This window comes from Halichoerus grypus, chromosome 5 (assembly GCF_964656455.1).
Source record: "Halichoerus grypus chromosome 5, mHalGry1.hap1.1, whole genome shotgun sequence".
In the NCBI taxonomy this organism is placed as follows: domain Eukaryota; kingdom Metazoa; phylum Chordata; class Mammalia; order Carnivora; family Phocidae; genus Halichoerus; species Halichoerus grypus.
This window is the reverse complement of record NC_135716.1, coordinates 93,283,972-93,289,971: the sequence shown is the minus strand read 5'-3', so window position 1 is coordinate 93,289,971 and position 6,000 is coordinate 93,283,972.

Sequence of the window (6,000 nt, the reverse complement as noted above, 5' to 3'; positions counted from 1 at the left end):
CCTTGTTTCCTGTTGCAGGGCATTATCAGGGCAAGTAAAGCTCTGTGATGTGCCCACCTATTAGATGTTTTGGCTGCAGAAACTCAGAGCACACTCATAACAATAGCATGTCCTGGGAAAAGAACTGCGCGGAGCTACGTGCCAGGCTCTGTGCCACACCTCATTTAATTCTCTCTACCCACCCTACCAAGTAAAATCCCCTAATGATCGGTGAGACCCATGGTCTATGAGAGACCTGAGGCTTGGGGTCTAGGCCCAGAGCAGTTCAGATTCAAATCGTCTTGTACTTGAACCCAGGGCCCAGTCTCTCAACCATTATGATCTCCCACCTCTCCTGCCATTTGGGAAATGTTCAGGGGTTGAAATCATTTCCTTAGCATGAGTTAATCTTGACACCTCTAGTCAAGAGGGAGTACCTTTCAATCATCCACACTGATGGAAAGGATAGTGGTAGTATGGGGACATGCAAGAAGTTGTTTAGGTTTGGCTCTGGACCACCTAACTGGAATAGTTGATAGCAGATTTGTTTCTGAATGATGTTTTTCCACGGCAGGTATTAAAAATAGCCCCTGGCCTCCAAGAACGCTCTGAGTGGAAGATGGAATGACTCTGAAGGAGGGGTATGAATGAGGAACTGCTGCGCCATGAAAATTTTACCACAGATAATCTGTAAAGCTGATCAGCAAAGTTGATTAGATTTGCTCTTTCTAATTAGAAGAGCTATATGGTTGTAGCTCCTTCATACCGCTGAGACTTTGTTTAAAAAAAAAAAAAATTCTTTATCTTTAAATGAGGAAAGTGGAGGGAAATTAGAAGGGTAGATGCTTCAAGGTTCTTTTGTTTCGGCTTGACCATCTGCCCTAGACTCAATTCATTCCAGATTGCGAGTTCCATGAGCCATGTTAATGAGCAAGCAGGGAAGTCTCAGTCCAAGGCTTGCTCTGGACTAAAGCTACTACCTCACAAACGACTTACTAATTTCTAAGAAATCCTTGGATCCATCCCAGAGCCCTGGCTTGGGCATATTGTGCCCCCTCCCCCCTCCTCACAGGCCAGGTAGCAAGATGACTAGGATGTCTTCAATGCTCTGTGACAGGAAATGTGGACAGGGCAGCACACACCCCCTTCATCCTCGTGAAAATCACAGAATCTTGTATGTTTTTAAACATTTTTTTAAAAAGATTTTATTTATTTATTTGACAAAGAGAGATAGCGAGAGCAGGAACACAAGCAGGGGGAGTGGGAGAGGGAGAAGCAGGCTTCCCGCGGAGCGGGGGGCTCGATGCGGGGCTCGATCCCAGGACTCTGGGATCATGACCTGAGCCGAAGGCAGATGCTTAATGACTGAGCCACCCAGGCGCCCCAGAATCTTGTATGTTTTTAGAAGCTCAGGGGTGGAGAGCTGGGATGGGAGGGGCGGTAAGGGAGAAGGGATGTGTGTATGTGTGTTGGGGGGCTACAGATGTGGTTGGTAGTTATGGTGGTGTGAGTGTATGGTGTGTGGGTTTGTTCATGGGGGGTGCAGTGTGTACTACGGCGTCACATATGTTGTGTAGGTCAAGTGTGTGTATGGGGTATGTGTGCACAAATGTGGGGTGCAGCGGTGTATGAGATATGGTACGAGGGTCGGGGGACAGTAACGATGGTGATGTATACCTGTGTGTGTGTGTTTGTGTATACGTGGATGTGTATGGATGTGTATATGTGTGTATGTACGTGTGCATGTTTGAGAGATTGAGTTTGACGCTTTCACTAATAAAATAAACTGTTTGGAAAGGGAGTTTTTCTATTCCCTAGAAATTGCAAAAATAACCTCCTTTTTGGCTAAAGCTTATTTTGGGAGGGTCCCTGATGCTCTGGTTAAAAAGGACAAGCTGGGTCTCCACCAAATAAACTGAGTTAAAGATATTCTGGGGAGAAGAACTTTTTAAACACCAGTGCTAACAATGCGGCGGTTTCAGTTTCCTTCCACCGGGTGAGAAGGATTATTGAATTTCCAAACAAGTCGAGTCTCAGGCACCGCACCAAGAGGAAAATGAAACAAGGCTCGCCACCCTCTGTCGATGCATCTTCACTTCTGTAATGGCTCCTGTTTTCCAGATCACGGATCGGAAGAAATTCTCTTTGTGGAATATGAAAAAGGACTTTGGGTCTCCTAGGACTTGGGATGATTCCTGCAGACGCCGTTGGCATCTCTCTGTTATGGAGGTGCCATCTAGGGGCAGGAAAGGGCTGGAGGAGCCTTCCCTGAAAACCAGGACAGAGGAATGATAGCTGGTCACCCAGTGCACACTAGCTTTCTTCGACGTGACCCTCAGCTCAGGGAAGCTCAGGGTCCTCGTCCAGGGAAGCGTCATGGAAAGGGACTAACCCAGACAACTCTGGCCAGCTTCAAAAGTATTTCCACTGTGAGGCTTTTCCTCAAGCCAAACTCCCTTGTACAGAGCCATTCCAGAGAAATGCAAATGAAGTAAATATATGAAAAGAAATTGGACTTCGCAGGGTCATCAAGGAAGTACAGATTAAAACAATAAATCAACACTGACCTGCAAAGATTTTTAAAATGATCATGTCAGGGCATTCTCCTATGCCGCTGGAAGAAATGTTAATTAGCATAACCTCTCTGGAAGGCCCTTTGGCAATATATATTAAGCGTCTTTAAAATGTTCCTACCTTCTGACCTAATAATTCCATTTCTCAGAGTTTACTCTAAAGAACTCATCAGAGCACAAAGATTTCTCTGCAAGGATGTCCATTACAGTGGTAGTTACAAATGTGAAAAACAGATTTCAATTTCAATGTCCAAAATGGGGAAATTTCAAGATAAATGGTAGAACAGCCACATGATGGAATGCTTATAGCCATTTATGGAATGTATAGATTTAAAAATCATATTTTTGGACACTACCAAATGACATGAGAAAACAGTGAAATACAAATGTGAAGTGAAAAAAAGCTACATACAAAGCAGGATATATATATATTGTATATTCATAGAAAAAGGGGTGAAAGGATACAAATCCAACTGGTAATAGCTATTTTCTTTGGGAAACGATTATAGTGATTTTTTTCTTTATACTTTTCTGCCTCTGATCCATTAGCAAATCTTGCCTTTTCCACCTTCATAAAACATCCAGAATCCAATCACTTCTCACCATTCCACTGCTACCACCCTGGTCAGGTCTCCTAGATTTTTTCCAGAACTTTCCAATTGGTCTCCTTAATCCCACCCTTGACTCCCTACTTTTATTCTCAACACAGTAGCCAGGGCATCTTGCTAAAATGCAGGTCAGATCACATCGATTCTTCCCATGTTACTCAGGGTAAGAGCTCCAGACCCTTCGATAGCCTGTATGGTCCTATATAACTAGGACTCCAGCCTTGTCCTGTTTCTCTCTAACTTTACATCCCTGCAATGGTTTCCTGGTTGCTCCTGGAACACTAGGCATGTTCCTCCCTCAGATATCTGCTTGATTTGCTCCCTCATATCATCAGGCTTTTGCTCAAACATCGCTTTCTCAATGAGGCTTTCCCTGATCATCCTATTTAAAATTGCCAATTCCCCCTCCCCCTGCCACCATCTCTATAGTGCTTGTCACCACCTGATAGACTATGTAGTTTACCTTTTCATTTCTTCGTTGTCTAGAATGTGAGCTCCATGAGGGCAGAGTCTTTTGTCTGTTTTCTTTACTGTTATATCCCCAACACCAGATCAGTGCCTGGCATATAATGAGCACTCAGTGAACATTTGTTGAATGAATGAGTGAATGAATGAGCAAACTTGCAGTGATTGAAAAGGACTTAACATCCTACTCAGTACTTTAAAAATGTACTACTAATTACAGGAACGGAAAGAAAGTTGGCTAAGAGTATTTCTTTTCTGTTCCCGTTAGAACCTCTAATGACACTGCACGGTTGTGTTATTATTCCAAAGGCGACAGCTTTCCAGTGTTTAACAATGTGCTAAATGCTTTTGCTGTTTGTTTCCATTCCTTGTCCCTGGTGGGTGAGGGGATTCGCTTCTGATCTCCCCACCCTACTCACCATCAGGAGGCTGCTTTTTCCTTTGGCATTTGACTTCTCCTCTTCTCCAGCTCAGCCAGTCACTTGGTCAGTTGATACAATTTCTGAGCACCTCCCAAGCACTACGTGTAGGGTTCTTTATCTGAGTCTCTTGCACACCACACAACATGAACCAAAGATTCGTGTCTCCATCGTAGCTCTGTCCACTCGTAGGAATTTTTGTGCCGAGTATCACTGGTATAAAGAATGTCCCAGCTCCGCCAGGAGGCCTTTGACACAGCAGGGGGTGATGTGCGGGTCCCGAGACTCTTCCACAGAGCTCTGTATCAGTGTCAATAGATTCTAGGCCTTCTTCACATGACAGTGGTTATATTTCTATCCCCTGAGGCTAAGGTGGCACCTCTTGTACATCTGGGCTCACAAACCCCTTCTAACGATGGAAGCTTCCAGGGTCCACAGACTGAAACCCTGATGTCACCGGAAAGAGCGTTGTTTTTAGAGCCAAAAGACCAAGTCTCCCTCTTGGTTCTGCCACCTCCCAGCTGTGCCTTCATGAATGAGTGAGTTGCTCTATCCTTCAAGGTCAACATCCTGTAAAATGAAAATAAACCTGCCTGGCTATCTGTGCTGAGGTTGCAGTGAGGACCAAGTGATCGCTGTTTGGGAAGGGACTTGTGAATGCGTGCAGGGGTGAGTCTTAGTAACGCCCTGTGTCCCCTCTCTCTTCTCAACACTCACCTGCACAGGTGGCTGTCATCCATGCCCCCTTGGACCCGTCCTTGTAGAAATAGTAGCTGAGTTATGTGGAGGTGGCTTGTTCTGTCTCCTTCTTTTTGTTTTCCAATTTCACTAAACGTGAGCTGAGAATACATTCATTATAGGGCTGTGAATTTCTTTGAGTAGTGACAGGGTCTCCTCAGGCCCACTGCTCCAGAAAGGACAGGCAATAAGCACCAGGCCCAGACACACTCTTCAAAGGAGCCCCCGGGGGCCCTGGGGTTGGAGGGAGCCCTAAGTTGACTGAGTGCAGGCTTCCCAAAGAGGTCCTGAGGGCCAGGTTCTTTCTAGGGTCGCAGTCTAAGAGAATTTTCCTTTGGCTTCTCCAAGCAGGCTCACTTCCTCACTGAACATTTTTGCGAGCTGCTTCCAGTCCTAATATTTTGGCAGCTAAACAGCATGCTATTCTGCAAAAGAGTTGGGAAACTGTTGATGGTCTGATATTAGCAGATTCTCAGCTCCTCCATGTTCCTGCTCAGAACCCGGGGCTGACAATGGGACACGGCACCTCCTCTCCCCTGCCCTGGGCTTCATGCTTTGGAGGCCCCGCCCACCATGTCACAAACACACAGAAACTGCATTTATGAGGGAAAACATGGGCACCTCTGTCACTAGGGATCTGCTGCCTGACTCTGATACAGCATGACCCATAACCTTAAACACCTGCTCTTAAAACAACACCATTCAGGCCCCAGGACAGCGCTTCCCCACATCTCTTGTCTTATGTCCTTGACACAAAAGGTGACTGCGTCTGAACGTCAAGATCTGTGGGTTGTCTTGTTTCTGATGTTGGAGATGGACATTATTTCAGAATGTGCAGTAACTAGGCAAGGGTGGGGGGTGGTGACAGGCAGAAGCGCTCAGATAAAAGAAAAATTAAAATGTCAAATTCTTCCCCTCACATAGCAAGAATGCAATAGATTCTTGCATAATGCAATGTGTCACCTGTCCGTTTTCTTGCTTCTCCTCATGTTCTAGAGTTACCCATAATTAGTGTAGTATTCACAACAATTGCACATAACAGTGAAGGAACATTTCGCAATTTTTCAAACAGTTCATATGACTCTTGTGTGTGTGAGTGTGTGCGCACTCGCACACGCGTGTGTAACCAGGGTTTCTTAACCTCAGCACTGTTGACATCTTAGACTGGTTAATTCTTTCTCACACTGTATGCATTGTAGAATATTTAGCAGCATCCTG